Raw genomic sequence first — 23,751 nt, forward strand, 5'->3', positions numbered from 1 at the left:
TATGGGCTCTTACAAAGCAAATGAAGCTTCAGAAAGACGCTTATAATATCCTCTCTTCTTATCTAGTGCCGTGTTTTGTTTCATACGTTTAGTAAGTAGTCGGCATTTTATACTGGTTAACAGCTTTTTACTACCAGTCTTTAAAGATAGCTCTGAAGACGTTTTGAAATTTAAAACCAAGTTAGAATTAGTGCTTCTAACAAATTATATTGCCTTATAGTCCATTCCTATAAACTTTATAACTAATTTCAGTATGTACTACCCTCAGTACATGAGCCATTGGGTAGTGTTTCCTCCTTGCTTGCTGAATGCTGCTCTGCTTTGCTCACACAAGCAGTGGGTGTAGGAGTAGGCACGACTGGGGGGAGTTAACACTGGGAGGGCAGCGACATAAAGGCGCAGTCTCTACTGGTAGTAGATCTTTGAGAGGTTCCTTCTACCCAGTGGCTTGCTCTTGCTCAAAAGTTTTTTCCCTGTCAGTTGATACAGCTTCCACATCAGCTGTTTGTTTGACTATGCTGAGAGATCGTAAGTGTCTAGCAGTGAGCTGGGAACAGCCTGCTGTGTGGTTTGGTTTTGGTGTGGTTTTTGTTTGATTGGGTTTGGGGTTTTTTGTTTGTTTTTAAATAGACTAGCAGTTGTGCTTGCAAAGCAGAATTAACAAGGATGAACTTAGGAGTTCTATCTTTTCTTGGTGCTTCATGATGAAACTTTTTTCTAACGCTTACAAGAAAGGTGTAACTATATCTTATCTGTGTTTTCAGTATTATCAGTGATCAAGAATATTATATTCTGATTTTTATTATGTCATTTGTATTGTACTAGGGCTTTTTTGCCCTGTTGGGCCTAGACTTGCTTAAGATGAAGGCCCTGTATCTGCATACAGAAAATACAGATAGACTTCTTCAAATAATTTACAGTCTTATAAGACAGCAAGCATACAGAGTAAACATAGAACTGTAGGGAGCAATGAACCCATGGAAATTACTGACCTATAAGCAAAAAATTAAAGAACTTTGTTTGAAACCTTAGGGAAAAAGAAAAGTATTCTGGAGGCTGTATTGGCTTCTTGATTTCTTCTTCCTCTGTAGACCAGCTTCATCTCCCACATGTGTTGTAGTCTTGCTGTTTGCTGAAATGTTGGTGGTGCTCATGGCAGTCCACTGGCTTGCACTGAGCATGAAGTATATTGAAGATCCTGATCCTTACAGGACCATAAGGAAAGTGAGTATCAGTCCCCCACCCCCCAAATACTGTAGTGACATTTTCAGCAGCTCCAGTTAGGAGAATATATACAAACTATTATTTCTTTGGAATTTGCCAATTCAGTGAAGTAAAAACAGTTGCACAGATTGTTTGATTTTTGCTAAAGCTCTGATGAAAACCAGAGAGCTTTCTCAAACTTTCTCCATTCCATGGCATTTTGTCGTTTGGCTTCCCAGCAATCTTGCTGTGACGTCTTGTGTTCATCTACCAGTGGTTTGGGGCTTGGAAGAATTTAAAGCAAGTGAGGGGACATGATTCTTCATTCATGCTATTCCAAACTGTTGATTATCATTCTTCTGTTCACTAAATATGTAGCATTTTTGATGTTTTGATTGTGCATGTGAAGACTGATGCTACCCTACTGCAACGTATTTGTAGCACTAATAGCATTAAGGCGTGTGGGTAGCATCCAAACATTGAAGCTTTATGTTTCAGAGTTTTCATAATACCTGTTTAAAAAAAAGTAGCCGGCTTGGTCTGAACTCATGTAATAGTGGAATGACTCTGTTCTCAAGGGGAAAACGAATTAGCAGTTGTCAAGGACATTGACTTGTCCTGTTACTTCCCAGTTCGCTATCAAAGCCAATTAGAGTTTTTTTGTAACGTGGAGTCTTTTTGTATTGTAATGAATTCATCATCAGCTATGTATGCCCCAGAATAATAATGGTGAGAAAGGGATTTTCACCATCAGCCTGACTGAAGGCTATACTACTTCCTCCCAAGTGAGGCTTTAACTGTTATTATCCATGGCTCCAGCCTTGTTACATGACTGGGTTTCACTGTGTGCTTGCGTGCAAAATAATAACATGCCAACCCATTAACTCCCACTTGCAATGACTGCACTGAATGCACCGTTGCTGAACTCGCAGTGTGCTTACCAAAGACAGCTTAGCCTAATGTGAGTGCTTTCTGAACTTCTGTATTACTGACATTTGGTGGGTTGCTCTGTAGAAATATTCCTCTTATTTGCAGCTTCTTGTAAAGTTGACTGTCTCCATTTTGGACACTCCAGACTTGAGATGCAGACAAACAGTAGATTTTTAGTACTAAAACACTAAAAATTAGTTTTGTGTGTTTAGTTTTGTGTGTTTTCAGCTGGTTAGCAGAGTAGTTTGTCTACACAATGATATCAGGGGATACTTTTGAAAATGTTGAAGCAGGAATTATGTTTGGAAGTAAACTAGTGGCAATTCCAAGCACTTCTTTAGCTCTTTCTTATTTTAACTGAGGCATGGCTGCATTTGTACATCACCTGGTAGCAAAGAAAGCAGCCATAGGCAGTGGTCATCTGTAGATCTATAGTTCAGCAGTGGTTACTATGGAAACCATAGGTGACCTACATTTTACCAAAAAGTGATGAAGTTTCTGTGATTTTTTTTATTTTCTTAAATGAAGCACACTTACTGATTTCTACTACTGTTTTTCATCTTTTACACATTGTTTTACTCAAGTAGTATTTTTACTTTTGAGTTATTAATGTGGACTGGACAGAAAAATCTTAGAACAAAGATAACATTTCATTGTTACACTACTATTTAAAATTAATAGAAATTGGTACCTTTGCTATCATGTCTAATTGTATGTTTTTAGAAAGAAGGTAACACAACTGTATGTTTTTAGAAAGAAGGTAACACAATTTAATTAATTACAGTGTGCATTATAGTAATGCATTATTTATATAGCTACCAGTGTATGGTCTGTAGTGGCTTGCAGTGGAAAGGCTCATTTATTTATTTTATAGTGAATTTATCTGTTTCACTAACATTACATGTCAGTAGGGTGCTGTATGAAACTCAAACTATTGGACTTTGAGTAAGCATCGAAAGTGCTTCTGGCTTTAGTGAATTCAGCTTGTCGTTGCTTTTAAGGAAGTGAGAGTTTTCTCACAAAATGAGAATATACCACAGCCGTTGCTAGAGAAAAGAGCAGCCAAAAGGGAGGACAATGTGTGATATTTGAAATAAAGCATGAGGTGGCGTTTTAAATATCCATTTCTCACAATGAGATTAACATAGAAGGGTGAGTGTTGGACTAGAGCATGTGCCTTATGAAGTCATTAAATGTTGTGATTTGTCTAGAACTTCAGCTTGCAGATGAGCCAGGCCTGGATTTTCAGAAAATTTTGTTAAAACAGGTTCTCAGAAAAAGGATTTACATTTAATGTTTTTCATTTGGGTGGCTTTGTGGGTATTTAGATAAAAACCCTGTTCTACTTTGAATTGTTTGTTGTACTTTGTAGTGTGAAGGAGTCTTTAGTTTACAGAAATTAAGGGCAGAGAAAAACTAAAATACATACTTGTACCAGACTATACAGATCCATCACTGCCCATATTTCCAGTCCTTCCTCACTGTTCACGTGTACAAAATCATATACATCCTGCATCTAGTAATGGAACCACCTCCTGATTTCTGCTGTATTTCCCACTTACTTTTCTCTGCCCAGGTGTCTTTTGTAGCCCTTTTTATTGCTCCGAAGTTCATACAGCCTGCTCAGTTTGATCTACACTGCGTGGCATGCTATGCTCCGTCACTTCAGTCATGCGTTATTAGATTAGCTACCAACTCACTTGTTTGCGTACCTCAAAAAATAAACATTTTTGTTTATTACCTTCTTTCTTGCTCCAGAAAGCTCAAGTTGTAAGTGCTGTGTCCATCTGCCTACACTGTGATACATGCAAACAGCAGTAGTAATACTGGTGAGAAATTTTAATTGCTTGTGTAAAACAGCTGGTACTAAATGCTTTTGGGAGTTGATCTAGTTTGCCTTTATGATGCAGACATCAATTATCACCTAAACTTCCTGTATCATGATCAAAACCGTTTTTTTCCCAAGTTATTTTGATCCTACAAACTCTTAAGCATGCCTTAAATAGAGAATGATGCAATAGCAAGCGTTGCATCACTGATGCTGAAGATCATAGCCAAGACAGCATGTAGGAGTTGTATGCCCAGAGAGTCGTGGCCTACTGTGGAGGCGGATATGACAATCGCCAGAGGTCTGACTGGCGTCTGTACCAAAGCTGCTTCGTAATCGTGTGGCTGTGAACTAGCTGTGAGCACAAAATACCTTCCAGGCATGTTTGAAGTATATCTCCACTGCTTCTGGCCGTAAGCCTGTCTCCAGCTGTGCTCAATTTTCAGTGCCACAGAAGAAGGTGAAAAACAATCATTCAGACCTTAGAAACCAGATTCAACAGTCAGAAATGTTGAAATGTTGCATATTCCTTCCTGACCCTCTGCAAGCTGAGTTGAAATACTGAACCCAAGATAAGATTTTGTCATTATCTTAAAGCAGGATCACAAGTGTTAGGGGCCAGAGTGGAAAGTGACACAGACAGGCATCTGTGATGGCAGAGCCCCAGCTGTCACTGGCTCGTGCCACCAGGCCCTTCTTCTTTTACCACAGCCATGTCCACAGGTGCGTTCTATGGATCAAATGTTCTTTTCAAAACCTGTATCCAAAAATGTCTTTTAGAAAGACATCAAACCTTGCTTTAAGGACTTCGACAGATGGCAAGTCTGTCACCTGCCTTGGTAAGCAGGATTCATGTTTAATTGTCCTTGCTGTTACTGAATTTTGTTCTGTTCAGTGAGAGGCAGGGAGGTTTTCAGGCTCCCTGTTGTGTCAGAGCAGAAGTAGCTCATGTGTACCAGAAACCAAATATGCGTGCTGGCTATGTGCTCAAAGGTTGTATGATCATTTATACTAAAAAGTCAGGTCTGCTCTTCTGAAATATAAAATATTTTATAAGTTAGTCAATAATTGTTTACAATAATTAAATATTTTTGTAAAATAACTTCTGTGGCTTACTCATACATGTGACTCACATGCTGTTCTGACTTTTTTCCCCCCTAATATGGTAATTGGTTTCATTGCAAACTGATTTTTCTGTTTATTCTGAGTGTGCATAAGGCATTGCTAATACTTTGATAGAAATTCTGAAAGTTTGTTGATATCATTTTAACAGTAATGAGACATGAATTTCATTTTTTTAAGGACAGATTAAGGAAATGTCTACAGACTGAAAACATGATTTCAGAGGTCTAAAAAAATATCCTGAGAGAAACTGGCGTTCTTTGAGATCACAAGGTCAGTAGTACGGTAGCAGTTATTCACATGCATATATCTATACAATTATGCAAGCCCAATTTCAATTTTGTACCATTTGATGCTAGAAAACATGATGTTATATTTTACATCTCTGCAGAGATTTTATTAGCAACTTTAGAGCAACATTAGTAAAAAATGCCAATTTCCAGCTGCAACTTTATGTTTAAAAATGCTTAAAATTCATGCTAAAAGCTACTGGATTAGTATACATCAGCAGCTTCCAGTGTAACTAGATTTATACAGGAAAAATGTTCCCAACTTGTTGCCTATGTTTGTAAATGAATTATTTCTTCACTTACTTGCAAAAGCACAAGCTGTTTAAAATTTTGGAAAAGGAAACATAAAGTAATCTGAACAGGTACTTTCAAAGCTTGTATTTTGATTTGTCACATCATGATGTGATTTATTTTTTCCAAAGACTGGAAGTAATAGATATGATTTATTCAGCCACAAAGAGCTAGCCAACACCTCTCAAGCAGTAAATGTGTTGAGAGCTGTGTGTGTAATCAATATAATATTTTAATAACATCACGAAGTAATTTAAAATGCTTGATAAATAGCAAGAAAATGATGATAGCATCATCTCTTGGATAATATGTTCATAATTTGTTGTAAGTTTTGCTCATAGACTAGAACACGTCTAATTGTTATCTTTTAGATGTTTGTTATTAGAAAATGTTATTTTTAAATGTTACATGTACTGATGAAGGAAAAATCAGAAAGCACAAATGTAGTTAATTCTTATCCTGAAGGGTCTGTTTGGATTATGGGTTAACCATGACAGGAATGCAAACATTAAGTCTGACTTTTCATGAATGATTGTGGGTCTAAACGTGGTAGTATGCTGCTTATGTAGAGCGTCATGTGGACATGCACATGTAGGGTAAGATTCCATGACCACAGAATTGCTGATCTCCTTTTCCTGTTTACCTTGTTGAATGTTTTTATAGCCTGACTCAAATGAACTTTTTATATGATTTTTTTTTTTTACCTTATCTGGATTATCGTTGTCACACATTACTGACAGCAGTTGGCAGTTGATTCTCTTTGAGTATCTTAAGCCTTTATATTATGTTGTGTCTTGATTATCTGATGGGTTTCTACAGTGAGGAGGAGGATGCATGTCACTGAATGAAGGCTCACTTGGCTGAACTTTCCTCATCTTTAGTGTATAAGTGAAAATGAATTCATTAGAATTTTCACATAATACTCATTTAAGAAAGAATAACACTTCCAACAATGAAATATTTTTCTTTTGCTATAGTCAGGTGATGTGAAGTGTGTTCCTTTTACATGCTTAGCATGCAGCAAGGTGGAACTATGGTGAAAAAAACCCTAGAAAACAGCATTTCTGACTTAAGAGGTGCTCCATTAAGTTGGATTGGTAAATGCTGTAGGAAAACTTTCCACATGATCCTTGGTGTTACCATTGTTCAGTGCTGGGTACAATTAAAAATGTCATTTAGAAAGCTAATAGACCAATATTCCTTTAGTGGCTGCATCAGAGAGGAGGATTTGTGAGGAATTTTCAAGTACCAAGTAATTTACATTAAGGCAAGCTGAATAGCTCACTGTTAATTTGTGCCCTTCTCTAGACAGATGGGATATATATGTTAAATTTTGAGAAAATCTTCAGAAGCTTGTTATGTTTGTGTTGCAGTATAATAATAACTTCAACTGTTTTTGAATTATGATACATAAATAAATCTTGCAACATAAGGCTTCATCATACAGTCATTACTGAAGAAAAACTTTTGAAAATGAGGCTTAGTATCTACATGATAATGTTGTATGTATAACTTTTTCTTTTCAGGGTTCTGGTGATTTCCCCCTCCCCACCACCTTCTGTTCCTCCCCCTCCCCCTCCCCTTGACTTCATTAACTCTTAACGGATTTTAGACATCAGAGGAGGCTAGGCCAGGACTCACTAGCAGTAAAAAAATCTTTAAAGATGTTTGGCAATTAATAGATGTGCAAATATATAGAATCCTTTGGATTTTTCCTCCAGAGCGTAACACCAAAGATCACCAAAACCGGTGCACTAAGTGCTATGACATTCTGTTCTGTCAACAAGCTGTAACAGAATTTTATATTAAAATTAATTTTAATTTAAATCCTTAATGTGTATATCAAAGGAAAAATGTTTTAGGATTTCTTAAAAGTACATGATTTAGTACTCTAAGTCTCATTACTTTCTAATAGAATAAAGGCTTGTTATTCAGTTGTCTACTTTTATCAGATTTCTGTACAATAATGTAGTGTCACGTTGTTCAGTCTTTTCTTAGTAATATTTTAGAGTTCAAAGGTAGTGTAAAGGAACCAGTCTGTAACATTACCTCAGTTCACTAGGTGATACTTGCCCTGATCTTGCTTGTCATATTTTAGCATGTATTGTTTTATTGAAAATGGAAATAAGAGAAAAAAAAAAAAGTCTACAAAGCAACCTAGACCAGATGCAAACAGTGGAACTGTTTGTGAAATGCAGTTGCACATGATATGTACACCCCATGCTACCATTTTATGTGGAAAATCTGTGTTGCAGACTCAGTGAGTTGAACTTTGTCACTTGCAAAACATTTACAAAGAAGAACGATTGTTACCTGCTTTTGTACAGGTAATATCCAGAAGAGCCTTTCACTCACTGCCAAATCTGTTGATAAAGATAAGGACCTTAAGCAGCCCCCACAGAGGAGCCCCCGATCCCTATAGCAGTCTGGACTCCCAGTCCTCCTGCCTGCAAGTAACGCACAGCCACTGGGTGTAGGAGTTTGTGTTCTTATGTTCTTATTGCCATGAATTAACCATTTAGGTAAGAAGACAGCTTTTCCCTCCTGTTTTTCTAATTCTCACAATAATGCATAAAAGATGAGAGTGTGTGATTCTAGACTGAACATGTGATTTGGTAAGATTCGTAGACTTGTTTAAAAATTGCCTTTGTAATAAACGAAATGCTTCTTTTATTTCAGTAAGCATGAAAACATGCATCAGATTTCTGGAATTAATTTCTTAGATGCCTAAATGTTACCAAACTTGCAAAACTTGTTGATACAATTGTACCTAAAATTCTGGGTCATCAGACACTGGAAGACAGTTACTGCATACTACGAGTTCCTGGTTATATCTGCTATCGTAATCCTACAGTGTGAAGCCAGGCTTTTATCATGTTCTGATTTGAGATGTGCGGGAAGGATGAGACTTTCCACCCCCTCCCCGCTTCTCCCTCTGGTACTGGGAATTAGGTTTCTGGACTATGTAAGAGATCACTTGAAAGAGATTTCCTTTTCCAGGCTTTATTTAGTAAATAAGTAACCTATCTAATACACAATATAATAGCATAAATAAATGAGAACAGATATTATCTATTTTTTTGATGTTTTTTCTCCTTGCCCTTCCTTTTGTGAAGGGGAATTTTGTTCTATGTCCTTTTTAGATGGGAGATTGACTGCTGTAGCTAGTTCACAGGAATAAGCAAATTCCAAAACAAGGACAAGTTGGAAAAATTAATAATTTAACCTCGGGTAGGTGGGTTCCACACAGATTATAATGAAAAGTTTTTGCAGAGGCTTTTGTGTTAACCAGTTGAGTTGAAAGTAGCTTGAGAAGTGCTTATTCTGCAGTTGTTTCATGACAGACTTCAGTCTGCCAGTTCAAGCGCCTTGTCACTTTTGTGCCTTCTTCCTCGGGCAGTGACCGATCTCTTCCACGCTTTGTGGATCCCCCCTCTACACCTCCCTTCCCATGCAGTGTCACAACAGCCTCCAGTTAATTCCTCCCTGTGGATCAGCCCTCAGAATTGTCAACAGTCATCACAGGCTCAAAAGAGCAAGTGTGTTAAGATACACAGTTTGATGCATCAATCAAAGTCATTTTTCCCCTTCTGGAGTGATTTCCCCTCTCTGTATGTTACTGGGTTTTAATTTCTCTTTCAGTTAGAGGACAGACAAATTATAGAAATTTCTGCATACCTGTAAGCTGATAAATACAATTTTGATGAAAGGTTTTGTCTCTACCATACATAAGAGGGAGGAATTGCTAGCTGCTAACAATGCTGCTTTTGATTATTTTTTTTTTTTTCACCATTTGTCTCCACACCCCAGTCTCTGGCTAACAACAAAGGGGGGGGGGGGGGGGGGGGGGAACCCACAAACCCCCCCCAAACAAACCCCAAAACAAAAACCAAACCAAAATCCATCTACAAATCTTGAAATGACTCTGCATTTACAAGGTCTGAATGGTGTTGGGGATGAAAAATGTAAATATTAAAATCTCAATCCATTGTCTTAAATGGAGGGGAGCGGAGAGACAGCATAAATCACTAATGTAATTGTGCTGCAACAGCTGCCCAGATACAGCAACCTTGAAATCTGTAGTGGAAACCTGATTAAGTTGGTGTTTTTATAACCACTGTGTCACCTAACTCAGTTCTATGTGCTGTATCGCAGTATCTGGATCCAGTGGGTGCTTTAAGACACTTTAGCTGGTGGGGATGAATTCCAGTGAGAGTTACTGCACAAAGGCAGTATGTACATCCTCTTCAGCAGTGCTGGCTTGGCTCTAGCGTGTGTACTCAGCACAGCACAGATGCGAGACATGCAGAGATTTACTAAAGGCTATAATGTTTGAAGGGGATGATTGCCGCTGTCACAAATGCAAGTTTTCCCATGCCATGATCTATAAAACTGCAGGACAACTAAACAGAGGATATTTCAGGAACAAATGGCATAGTCTTAGTTTTAAAAAGGAGGTAATTTAATTTTATGTGATGGTGCCTGCATTTTAATGCATAGCATAATAACACCTGAACCCTTTGGCTGAGGTCAGCCTGTCTACTAGTGTCTTCTTTTAGCAGTAGTTAGATATATAAAGAAAAATTCTTATCTTCCCTTAAACATTTTCCAGTGGTTCAGTACAAGAGTTTTTAATTGGAAAGCGCAACATATGGGAACTTGGAATATTTATGTGACTATAAATTCCCTCATAGCACTTTTTTCCCTAGACATTAGAAATAACGAATGAAAAGATAATGGCTTGTGTCCTGTGTTCCAACTCGGAGAATAACTGCTGCAAAATTTCTCGCGTAGTACTAAGGGCTTGTATTATAGGTTGTGCGGCTGTAGTTTCCATTCTAAGAGTTTTGCTCAGATGCTGGTATTAGCTAAAAAAAAAAAATTTACTGGGGATGGCAAAACCCAATATTTAGAGTGCAAAATTAACTTATACGTTTTGTACTTCTTATATGTAGGCTAGAAAAATGCACGCGTTGTGGATTTCATGATTGGGAACCAATTTAAAAATCTGAAGTAATTCTACTGCAAAAGGTGTATATCGTGTAAAGAATAAGCACTTTCATAGTATCTCTACCCTCTTTGTCTGTAAAGATACTGATTTTGTTGCTAATATGATGTAGTGTTTGAAATGATACACAGGGGCTTCAGAGACTTGTAGTCTAGGCTCTAGAGTTTCCTTCCTTTGGGAATTTGAAGAATTCATTAAATAAATCTGACCAGGAGAGATTAAAGCCCTTTTTTTAGCATGCTACTTAAGTGATATTCATGCTTAATGAGAATAACTGTGCTAGGACCACTGTTTTTTAATATCTGGCCTCACTCAAGTGGGGCCTTAAAAATCCAACCATCTAAAATTACAGCAGAATAAACAGTTAAGGATACTGATGAACAATTTCAAAAAAAGCATGCTAAATATTTTAGCAATCTGTTTCTCCCTACCTCTGTTTCTTCATCGTCTTCCCTATTATCATTGTGGTTGTTTGAAAAGCATTATAATGCAGTGGTCCAGTTTAGCACTTAAGTAAGTCCTAGACACATTCTTGTTATTTCTAATCCATCAAGAGTACCCAACAGCTCCTTTATTTTCTTTATAGCAGTATAATGAGGTCAGAAAGGTCAGAAGAAACTAGCAAGAAGGGTCAGAATGGCTTATGCATGGGTCCTTTTCTGTAGGCTGATATTCAGCATGCTGGGAATGGGTCAGGCTCTACTGTTTGGATTGTGCAGTGAAATAATGACATGACCAATTTGACAAGTAGTCTTCATTATCCTTTCCCACAGAATGTATTTCCATGACTAGAGCAATTAGTAGGGATTATCTCTGAGAAGAGAAATAAATGGCTTTTAACTGCTTTGTGTGTACTAAAATAACGCTAGATGGTTTAAATTTTTCCTATCTGAAGAATTTTTTTTTTTTTTGTAAATTCAAGTGACAGGGTATCACCCTGTATCAGAAGAAACAGTACTTTCCCATCCACTTAGTGCTAGTACTTAGAATTGTAAAGTTCATATCAGGCTTAAATTTTCAGACTTGCCACTACAATTTTCCTTTTTTCTTTTTTTTAGTTATTGACAATAGTGCAAAATAACTGCTGATTAATTTTCTTCCTCTAATTATTTTGACTTGTCCAATGAGACACGTTCACTCTAACTGGTGGTCTTGAAGTGTACCTTTTACTTTTAATCACTAAGAGTGCAATTGTGGGAAGAGTAGCAGTAAGATGCTGTTTGAAATTTTTTTTTTCATCTGGACAAGCTAAGCATGGAATGGTTAAACTGCTTGAGGTCGCACAAACTTGCTCGTTAAATACAGCTTTCAGGGTTTTAACTGTTTATGGAAACTGATTTCAGGTCTCTAGTGCCAGCCCAGTGCTAGTGGTTAGATAGGTTCTCCATTTTACAATCCAGAGAAAAGTTTTGAAATATAACCACTAGTTAAAGTATTAATAACACCTATACAGTGAAAATAACAGTTGTGTAGCAATTAATAAGTACTTGGCAGTTTCTTTGTAATATTTCTTTAAGAAGAATGCATGCTATTAGTGGCTAGTTTTTATTCCTGTTGTGGAATTGTACAAATCAGGCTATGGCTTGAGAGTCCTCAGTGGTTACCCACTGTCTAGTAAACATTCCCCTGCATTGTGTTTGACATTTAATGTATATGTGGGCCTCTGAATATATGCCTCTGTTTTCTGAAGGTTTGGCTTTGGCTGACGGTTGGGTGTTGGCTAGAGGGTTCCAGTGCTCCTACCACTGGCAGAGTCACCTTGTTTGTATGCTTAGATTCAGCAAAACCCTGGATGTGTGGACAGGCGGGAACTTTCACTCCATTCTGGTTCAGGGTAGATTGGATTCAGCTGTCAGCCTGTCTGCTATTTTGGGGTTTTGCTTTCCCCACCCCCATCCATAGTAGCCTGAGGTCATTGGTATATTTTCACCAAACTCTCTGATTTTGTGTAGCAAAGTGATACCTTTCAGATCTTCACTTTTTGCTCAGCACACCTCACACATTGTGAATTTTGCCTCTAAGTTTGCTGGAGGGATTGGATGCAAGGGTATTGCTTTTTATTACTTTTTTAATGGATAGGATTAGTTTCTAGCAAATATTGGCAGTGTCATGGTATGGTATTTCTAGTATTCTCGTTCATTTACTTTACTCCTATCATTCAGTTACTTTAGGACCCACGTGCCTTATTTTCTGCATATATACATTAGATACAAATGTATTTCCTAGATCTCAAAATAAACATTTTGGCCTCATCTTCCATAACCCATCTTCAAGAGTTTACCATATTTCCTTTTCTGAAATGTTGGCTTGTCTTTGTTTTTTTTCCACTCTTGGTTCTTCTATTGCTCTAATTGCTACTCAGTTTATTTTTGAAAAGGCACTTTGTTTTTTCCTTCCCTACCCTGCAACTTTTTGTACAGTTATATTTTTAGTGGTCTTTTCATTTCCATCTGTACTTTTTCTGGCTAATCTAAAAAAACCCCAAAGTTCCTTTATGATGTCTATGCTAACAATAGATGTATCCCTCTCAGACTTTTACTGTGAGATCATTTTCCAGTGAGCATTTGTCTCTCCTCTAAGACAGTTAACTGAACTCAGCTGTGAAGAAAAAAAATCTTACGCACATTTCTTAGCATTTCCCATTTCAAGTGTCACAAAATCCTGGCCTTAACAAATGCATTGTTAGCGTGTTCTGATGCATATCTAACGCTGCTCCGGAAGTGATGTTACTTTGACCTGCTGATGCATCTCTTTGTATCCTCTTTAACATCACACTTTTTTTACTATCATAAATGTATATTCTTTGCCTCTGCCTCTTGAAACAGAGGGAAGTTCTTCTTGGTCTTTTCATCTCCACTTACCTGTGAGCATTCACCCATGTTTAAAATTTTCAACTCCCCTGCTGTTTCTACTGTTTTGGAGCAGTTCCTGCAAATGCATTTCATTGGTTTTTAAGTTCTTTTGTAAAACTCGCCTTTGTCATTATGTGTATAAAATTTCACTTGGCATGTAAAAATAACTGTTGCGAGATGACAAGTGAGATCTCTTTATTTTCTCTGCAGTCCTAGATCTTTGAATCCACCTTTGTTTCCTGCTTAACATTTAAGATATTTAGCTTCTAAGGCTATATATCAGAGAGTTTTTTAAGGCTATATATCAGGCTATCTATGGCTTAAGACTGTTAATGCTGTCATTACTGTGGTATGATAATCTAACGATAACCACCAGGCAAGGTTTGTGGGGAAATTAGTATTTTTTAATTAGATTAACTTCTACAGTTAGAAAAATAGGCAGACTTTTGTGGGTATGACCCCTTTCTTGTGTCCTCAAAGGGTTCAGTTTTCCTAGTAATCTCAGGTTGTCTTCTTAAAGATACTGTTTTTCTCTGCAACCTCTGCCTATGTCATTGCTTGACACGTGGAATGTCACAACAAGGCTAGCAGTTGTTGGTCTGCGTCGGTTCCAGAAGGGTTAGGAATGTAACTTTTTTAAGAGTTGTTTGCATCTGCAGGAAGAGTGAGGAAGTTGGCACAGAGTATGTACCAATTTGCTGTTTTAAGTATGTTACGAGCTAAATATGACAGCTTTTCAGGAATTCTCACAGTAGTGGAGATAATAAAACTGCAAGATACACAGTGCATAGTTACGAACTCAAGACCCGCCTGGACAAGGTCCTCTGCAGCCTACTGTAGGTGACCCTGCTTTGACAGGAGGGTTGGACTAGATGACCCACAGAGGTCCCTTCCAACCCCTACCATTCTGTGATTCTGTAAATGGGGCCACTCCTATCTCTCAATCCAAGACATCCAGGGCAGCGAGAATGTCTTTTGCTCTGGAAAAGTAGAACAGTTGGCCCTGGCAAATGTTTATACTTCTTGAAATCTTAAATGGCTGAAGTCTGCATTTATGATCCTGTATCTTAGAGACGTACGTAACTGCTGCTGACGGCAGACTTCGGGCGGGAGGAGAGCAGTTCCAGGCAGGCAGCTAGAGCAGTGGTAGGGTCACTGAAATCCGCCCACCCCAGGAGATGGAACGAGGCAGCCGAGGACCTTGACTTCCTGCTCTGCAGTCGCAAAGCTGAGGAGTTCCTCTGTGGGCTTGGAGCTGTTGATCTGGCAAAAGGCTGTTAGCAGCAAACAACAGCTGGTGCTGTCAGCTTGCACCTTTGCTGTAACCTGGAAGGTCAAAACAGACACATAGACTATGGTCTTTCAGGATATCCAGCAAGACTAGTATTATTCACTGCCTATAGCAGAAATAAACAGGATCCTCATGTTCCTACAAGGAAAAATGCTGTGTCAGAGACAGTATTATCTTTGGTGCTTAAAGATGCCAGGCCAAAGGGGTAAATCTGGTTGACAAATCACTCTTGTTGCAGGAATGCCAAAAATCACACTGAAGTAGTAATCGCCTCTTTTCTGCAGTGTAGGAAGTTACGTCACCTGACAGTTTCCTAGCAGGTGATACCAGTGGTCACTACAGTCTTAAGTTTTGACTGTGTCATAAATTGGTCAGCCTTACTCAAAGTATTTGAATATAATCCTGGTTGGAAGTCTTATTTACTGGAAAAGATGTTGAATAATAATTTAAAAAAAGAAAAAAAAAGAAGAGACTTTCCTCCACCAACACAACATGAGGCTGAAAAAAATTGAGTCTTCAGGGACTGTAGCCTGACATACTCAACCTATGGCTATTGTACTTCAGTCCGGGTGATAAGCTCATCTACTTAATACTGTGAACAAAAATCTAACTGCAACATTAGGTCCTTCAGCTAGTAGGTATCCAGCAGTTTAATTAAAAAAAAATTGATGAAGGTTTCTGAAATGCTGAGATCTTGAAAGACTTTTGGGCTATAAAAATGCTCTAATAAAAGTCTTTCTTTAGTCCCAGTGCCTTTTAGGTGGAACCTTTTGATAAAACAGTCACTTGATTGTCGCTTCTACCAAAGAGCTGCGAAACTTGAGAATGTTGCAGAAACATTGATCCTTGTGCAGTCTCAGGGCATGTGACTACTGCAGTTACCCTGTGTACTCCCGGAAAGTTAGACTGAACACCGAGTGTCTCTTTGAACACCAGCTGAGAACTGTGTCATCAAATTGTAAATCAGCAGGCCATTTTGGTGATGACGTAATGGATTTATACCAGTGCATCCTAGAACTATCCGCTGATTTGCTAATATGAATGTGGTTATTTAAATATTGCTAATCAATCTTCTGCCTATATGAAGGAAATGGCAGTCAGTGTTCCTTAGAAGGCATATTTCTGAATTGGAGGGGCTTACTTTCGGAAGCTTTAGAACATTAGAATGACATAGTAAAAAGTTTGCTGCAAGAGTATAGTGGTTCAGATTTTAACTTGATGAAAATCTTGTATATATGCTATGAAATTTATTTTGGATGCTAAAATATATGATAGGATTTTTATTTAATTTCTTTAATATTGATTTCAGGGCAAGTGAAATCATTACCATGTTTTTAGGGTATGCGGAGGAGAATCTCCTTCAAAATACTTCCACTTTCTTAGTGTGGTCTTTGTCATGGAACATATGGGGGAAAAATGTGTTGTGTTCTGCTGGTAGAGGAGACTCCACATAAGCAATAACATTCCCAGTGCTGTGCTGACGTTATCAGTGATGCTGGTACACAAACAAAGAAGTAAGTAAAAATTATTTTGAAGCTCTGCTGGATACACATAAGGGAAAGAAATCAGTGCTGGCCAGATGGAAATGGACAGAATTATTAAAGAAGGATCAGTTTCTAGGTTTTAAAGGTTATTTGAAACAGTGAAAGGTTACCATACAACCTAGAATTCAGTGTCCTTTTAAGCTTAGATGGCAGCTCTAAGGTGGTATGTGGGATGTATAAAGGTGGAATAAGTGTTGCAGTGGATTCACTTCCTGTGGAATGAGATCCTGAACCGATGTTTAGCAATTCAAGGCAGACATCTTATTTTAGAATTTAGATATCCTTTTATCTGTAAGATTAAAAGTCCACTATGTATTTTATTCTAAGTAGTGCCTTGAAAATGTCTTGTGTTGTAAGTTGGGATGCTTCATAAACTACTAACTGCTATAAAATTGTTTAAGTTGCTGCTTAGATCTGTCTTTGTGTCTATTACATTTTTATGCCTGTGTCTGCTTGAATTAAAATACTTGTGTTTATGGTAGATGGGAGCAAATTCAAAGATTGTAACAATGAAAGATGCATCTTTCAGTGGAAGATAAAAACCAAAGAGCTTGTCTGCTCCACTGTGGAAATTGTGAAAGCGAGGAATGAGGCAATGTGGGTAGTTACAGTGGTGCTTTGGAAAGTTCTGTTGACAAGAAGTCCAGAAGGAAAGATGGTTTGCTTCCTTCTGACTGGATTTTATTCCTAGTTCAGCTGTGCTGACTCTTTTTGGTTTATCGTGATATCAGGAAGACTAGAAGAACTGAATAGCTGGAGAAAAAGAGTCAATACTAGCTATGATGCTTGCTTAAAATATTTCTTGATTTTATTTATTTTTAAGCTTTTTGCTGGTCAACAGCCAAGTCAACTTTGTAAGTTGGACAATGATGCTGTAAGAAAAGGTGTGCTTAGTTACCAAGCAGGAGAAAAGGGATGGAGTAGAGAGTATGTCAGTTAATTAAAAACAAAAAGTACCTTTGTTTCTTCTGTTTACGTCTTGCAATTTTTAACCACACCAAGCATAGCTCTGTGCAGTTCTGAATTACTCCCTGGCATGGATCATGTTGCTATGTCTGAGCTGTCATGGAAACTGGCTGGAGCAAAGCTGGTTTATGAAGCACATACACGACAGCACAGGCAATCTCTCTTCTTGAAGTATCTGCTGCCTTTAAGTCTTTTTTGTTTTCTTAACAAGATAACAAGCAGTTTGCTCTTTAAAATAGAACTTAGTTTTATCTGAGAAACTCCATGCTCTGCTGGTGTTTTGGGCCTTGCATAAGGCCAACGATGGCTGTATCAAGCATTACAGCAACAGAAAATTGCTTGCTTTGGTTATTCACATCATCTAATGCAACACCAGTCAAGAGATTCTTTTGCCGCTTGCTATACATGTCTCAGTCCATTAATTTGCCTGCCAAAGTTCGTATGTTCTTTGGTTTTGGTAGTTAACCAACAGTTTTGAGAAAGGTTGTGAAAGGAGAAAGTAACCCTGTATGTTTGCTACAGAGGAGTGTTTTTGTTTGTGTACAGTAACTCTTCTAATGCATGGTACCATTCAATGGTATTTTCTGAAAGGAAGTGCACTTTCCTCCGAGATACCACCCTGGTGAGAAGGTTTGTTTTATTTTAGAAAAAATGCAAGTATTGTAAGATGTAGCAGGAATGTAGCGTTAAAAATGAGGTTGTTTTCAAGAGCTGTTGTGCTAATAATCATTAGGGAGTCGTTGTACGCCTCATAATATGTGTAAAGAGAATTTGCTGCTTTGCACCACATGATTTAGGAATTTGCTCCTGGTCAAGGAGATACTTTTTAAGAGACATGAAACTGTACCTGCTGTCCTAATTAATATCATTACATCATTTTCTCTCGTAGATGTGCATTGTTAATTCTGTAGAACTTCTGTAATGGCAGAGTTCCATGGGAAGTTTGCAGCTATGCCTCATCCTGAGTCCAAATTAGAGGAGTTTGTATGGGCAAGGTTTATAGGTCTTACCAAAGGAACGATCGCAAACCATCTACTTCCAAACCTGAAAGCCAGTGCTGAGGCATTTGGAGTTGCTGCTGCTGTAGCTCATAAAACACAAACCATGGCATGCAAACCATGCTGCTTCAGAGAGCTGGAGTAGAGCATACATGGTCCACTGAACATGTGTCATAAATCCTGGACTTCAGATCTGTTTTGGCACTAGACTGCAAAAGAGAGTTTCAGCAAAACCGTCTTTTTCTCAGCTCTTGTGGAAGTTCCTGCATTTGTGGTGTACGTGGAGAAACAGGAGCTTTTGCATTTTGCTGCAATGTACAGGATTCAGCACTTAGTATAACAAGGCATTGAGTGCAAGTTGTTCTTTTTTGTTCATGAAATGGAACAGTGCTGTCCCAATGATTGTTTTGATTCATATCTGATTCATCCAACTGTGATACAGGATACTGAACAGCAGATTAAGCTCAATACCTGACAAAATAATTTAGTTACATAAGGTGGGAATGATCTGAAGTTCAGATCATAGGCTTAATCTGTTTTGTGATGTATGGCTGTTTTTGGGGTGCTGTGTGTTGGTTGGTTGGTTGGTTTTGGTTTTGTTGTTTGGTTTGGTTTTTTTGTGGGTTTTTTTTTTTTTTTTAATTCTATGCAAGATCTGTATTTCAGTGCATATAACCTGTGTAAAAGTACTGAAATTTAAATGCGTATAGGTTAGAATAAACCAGACTTTGCGTAATTATTTCGTAGTAATGATGCAAACGATTCAGAGTCCGAGTTTCCTTAACAGTTCTCTTTTTCTGTAGCTTCTGTGGAATAGGAAAGCATAAGAATGTTCTTGTGAATTGCTTTTCCTACAAAGCAGATGTGGGATCTGACAGTTTATCCTTATTTACAATTTGTCAGCGGGTTCTTGGTTCTGTTTTAATTTGGATTCACAAGGAACCTTATATTAGAGAAGAGAGAGCCCTTGCTCACCTGTTGACTCCCATGGGAGACCTTGAGTGAAGAGACTGCTAAGCATTTGCGTATCGTTCTTCCACTGTTGTTTCAGAGAGGTGAATTTGGGTTCTCCTGAAGAAGTCCTGTCTGTTACAAGAGGGGTACTGGAAAGTATTGTCTGGTTTGGAGCTCTTTTTGCTATGGAGTGACAAGGGAGGTCTGGGTTCTGGCTGCTGTGAAATTCTGGGGTGATCTTTGATTCCTTTCATGATGGCAAAAAGGCGCTTCCTTAATAGTCTGTTTGGGCAGAAAATCAACAAAATGGCTCTGACAAAGACTTCCTTCTATTTAGTAAACCTGTGAGAAAAGAGTATGGGATGGAATATAATTCAGCTACCTAAAAAGGTCAAGTTAAAATTAGGAAACCCCAATTCCATTATGGAGGATTGAAGCTTCACTCCTCCCCCCCCCTTCACTTCCCCCCAGCCTCGACGAACTGATTAACTGAGGCTGCCTTTCATACAGCACGAAGACTGCTTGCTGCTATTGTCTCCTGGAGAAACAACACTTTCCTGCTAACTGGTTTAACTGTATCATGTCCTTGAACACGTTTTCCTCTCACCTCCTTTCAGAATTTAAAAAGTGCTCTGCAGCCTATATAACGACACCCAGAAAATGTGACAATAGTACTCTCTTCCTGATCAGTTTTTATTCTTTCCATCTGTCAAACATTTGGTTTTTCTTTTCTTCCCCTACTGCTACTGCAGCAAAAATGCCTGCCTTTTGTTTATGTCTTCCTACACTAGCATCGTGACATCATCAGTGATATCGCCAGGGGAAAAAAATATGCATAGCTGTAGCTAAACCAGCTGTTCGTTAGCAACCCATCTAGGCTGCTTTCGTTTCTTCTCATTAATGTACACACGGTAGTGTTTCCTGCTCAAGAGACGTAGAAGGATCTCAGCCACAAACCATCAGCTCGGTCCATGTCTTTGGGTAGATAAAAATGGTGGCACTTTAAAATGCACTCATTCTTGTTAATGGAGTTTTTTATTAAACAAGATGAATGTGAGAATCTAGAAGATACTCGTCACTGGATTTACTCGTGGGTGATTCTGAATCCTTTACTATCCATCTTTTATAATTCAGTGTAATCATAGAGACTGCATATCAACTGTTAGAAAACTTCAATAATAAACAATGAGCAAGATGCCGAGAACAATAAGCAAATGGGGAGTTTTGTCATTGATTTGCATGACGACACAGCAAAGCGCATAATCTGTGTTTGTCACGCTCGTCCCTTCTTCTGTGCAGATCAGTGGCAAAACTTCCACTGACTTCCATAGCACCAGAATAATGCCAACAAAGAGCAACAAGCTGTCATTTATTCTAATGAGGGAGATCGTAAATAGAACAAGTAGATATTTCATTTGTGGAATGCTAATGAGAAAACAGTTTCTTTTTGCCATCTTATATTTTGAAAATGCTATGAATTATTCCAGAGATAATTGACTGTTTCATAGAATAGCTGCATCTTTGCAATGTTAATATCATGGTTAATTACGTGTTCAGTACCAGTTTTCAGGGTGGAGAAGAGTTGTTCATTTATCATTCCTAGCTGTACGTTAAGAGTTTTAAAGTAGAATATTCCAGGAATTCACTCTGCAGTAAGAGTTAAGCTATCTCCAAATATTCCAGAATGGATCTCTGATACTGATAATGTATCAGTGAAAGAAATCATTAAATATTTATCTTTTTGTGTAAGTGCTTTTTGTAATTTTGAATGTAGATATTCGGTTATTCCAGTATAAAATGCTTAGGTAAATAGTAAGTTTTTAACCAATATAAAATGTTACTTAAATTTATGTTCTTGTGTTTAAAAAACCCCCAAAAACCAAAACCCAAACCAAACAAACACCACCACCCCCCAAACCCCCCCCCCCGAGTATCACCAGCTATTATCAAGAAGAAATTAGACTTCATTAGTTTGTCATTTAGATTTGAGAGTAATCCTTGCTCAAATGACAAACTCTTATTCACCTGAGTAGTCTCACTGAAACCGGCAAAACTAATGTTACGACCAAAGATGACAGGATAATGCCCGTGACTGATGAGACAAACTGAAATCGTGAGGCTGCTTTTTCGGAACAATTTCTCATTCAGAAGCTCATCCTCTACGTAAAGGGTAAACACTGGCAGATTAAGTGCTGGCAAAATATTCCCTCTTCAGAATATTAATTTCAGCGTGCGCTGTGTGTGGAGCGATGCAGACAATGCACAGGGTTTGCCACTCCCTGCAAGAAAAAATTACTTTTAACAACTCTCTTGAATTTCTACTTGAACCTGTGTTACAAGGGGAGGAATAACAATAAAAAAAAAAGTTGAGGGGATTTCCATAACGACGGCTGTCTTAATGAGGTAAAGAAGCTTTAGAATTTATTATTCCTTCCTCATAGTAGACCTCAGCTGATAAAAATACCCGTAGCCGGAGCCCTCAGTGGCATGCCTGGCGTTCTGAGACACAACTCCCATGTGATCCCGCGGGCAGGCTCAGTGCGCCCGGCGCCGCTCGGCGAGCGCTGGGTAATGAGGCTTTGTGCAGGGCGAAGCTCTGGTGCCTGAACAATAAGGCGTATGGTACCGGCAGCACGGCCCCGCGCTGGGGAGCGCAGGAAGGCGCTGCTGGAGCGGGGAGGACAGCGGATATGTCAGACGTTGTAAAATGGTGATCGGTTTGGTTCGGTTCCTAATCAATAAAAACGGTGCATGGATTGGGAAAACAACAATTTGAACAGGTCAGTTGTTCTACGGATTCTTCGCACACTTCAGCGTTTTAAAGATAATCGGGGTTCTTGCTGTTTCCTCGTTATGAGTAAAGTCAGGGGTTTTTGCGTTTTGTGAGGTGAAATTGGAAGGATGCACATCGGTGTGATACCAGGCTAAATAAATTGTGCAAGTTCTGCAGGCAGATTAATTGTAAAAATGCTTTTATTATTATTCATGTGCAATTCAGACTTCAATTGTGCATGAAAAACTGGATGGCAAGTAAAATTAAATTTATGCTAGATGGATCATTTACCAATATCATAAAATATTTAGTAACAACAATCTATTAATTCTGCTGTGTATTTGACACTAATGCTTTCTCAATTTCTTTTTGCATGTCTGTGTTTGGTTAGAAATAACATAACATTGGAGCATGTCTAAGGCTGCACTTACATTTGTTTTTTTCCTCCACGTTTTTCCTGGATAATTTTGAAAGTGGCGTTTTGTGTTATTTTTAACGCAGTTGTGTACAGACAGGGATGATATATTGTAACCCTCGGCGTCCGTTTCACTCCAGTATTAATGCAAAATAGGTTACTATTTTTCAAGCAAGTATTTATTTCTCATAGTAGTTCTTAGTTCGTTGTACATAACGTTTTATTTTTTGCAAACTGCCCCCAGCGATCTTAGCGGCCTGTGCGTGTCTTTGGGAGGACAGACATTTGATTTCTGAGTCGTATCACATCACATGGAAATTAACCGTGTAAAAGTTCTCACCCGTAAATCCCTTTATAGCGGTATTTTTCTTTCTCCTCCCGCCCTCGGCGACCACGCACTGGAGCCGCTGGCGGTGCCGCAGAGCCGCAGCTCCGTCGGCTTTGGGAGCGTTTCGGCAGGGGCGAGACGGAGCCCTCCAGAAGGGGGGGGGGGGGGGGGGGAGAAAGAAACGAACGGGAGAGAACAGGGGGGGAGCGGGATGCCGGCGGCTGAGAAATGCTCTTGGTAAGCGCCGGCGCGAGGAGGGCCGGGGGTTCGTTCTGTTTATCCTGTGCCAGCGCGGGCCCCGAGCCCCCGCCCCGCCGCCGGGCCGCGCCGCGCCGTCGGAGCGCTGCGGGGCCGGGGCCCTGCGCCCGCCGGTGTCGGGGCCCTGGCGGCAGGGCCGTCCGGTGTCGCCGCTGCGCCTGTGCCATGCGGCCGAGTCCCGCGGGGGAGCTGAAGGGAGCTGGGCGTACCGGAGCGCCATCGCTTCCCCGCGCTCCCTGACCGCTCTGGGTAAAGAAAGGGAGAAGAGACACGGGGGGGATGAGGGTCGCCTTGGAAACCGCCGCGGCGGGCGGGCGGGGGGCGCCGGTAGAAGCGGGGGCTGCCGCTTGGCACCGGTGGGGGCTCAGGCCCGGCCGCGCTGCTGAGGGGGGCGGATGGCGGGGGGTGGAGGGGGGAAGGCGACCGCCCCCGCGGGCCGCCGTCCCGGAGGGCCGTGCCCGGCATGCCCTGCGGCGGGGGCGGGCCTATGCACATGAGGGGGCGGGCGCGATGGGGGAGCCGGGCGCTGCGCTGCGGCGGCGGTGGGGGCAGCTGCGCGGCCGGCGCTGCCTCCAGGTAGGGCGGGGGGCGGGGGTGCGCGTGCTCCGCCGTCCCGCAGCGCGCGGGGCGGGCGCTGCCGCGCGGCTGCTCTGCGGCGGGGCCGTGTGCGGTTTCCCGGTTGCTGAGTCCCAGGGGAAGG

At 39.8% G+C, this 23,751-nt stretch overlaps 1 protein-coding gene across 9 annotated transcripts in view; it reads left to right on the top strand.

Annotated features, from left to right (window-relative positions):
* Positions 1–23,751, top strand: part of CSRNP3 (cysteine and serine rich nuclear protein 3) — a 110,533-nt gene that overhangs the window by 38,379 nt on the left and 48,403 nt on the right. The window contains exon 1 of one of the 9 annotated variants that reach the window (XM_075430571.1): positions 5,276–5,356. The exons of 6 other annotated variants lie outside the window; for them this stretch is intronic. The gene's annotated coding sequence lies outside the window, so the exon portion shown is untranslated. Of the gene's footprint in view, positions 1–5,275; positions 5,357–21,830; positions 22,058–23,580; positions 23,628–23,751 lie in introns of those variants that run through there. 2 more of the 9 variants (XM_075430570.1, XM_075430572.1) reach the window with 2 other exon arrangements.

Source organism: Opisthocomus hoazin, chromosome 9 (assembly GCF_030867145.1).
Source record: "Opisthocomus hoazin isolate bOpiHoa1 chromosome 9, bOpiHoa1.hap1, whole genome shotgun sequence".
Lineage (NCBI taxonomy): Eukaryota > Metazoa > Chordata > Aves > Opisthocomiformes > Opisthocomidae > Opisthocomus > Opisthocomus hoazin.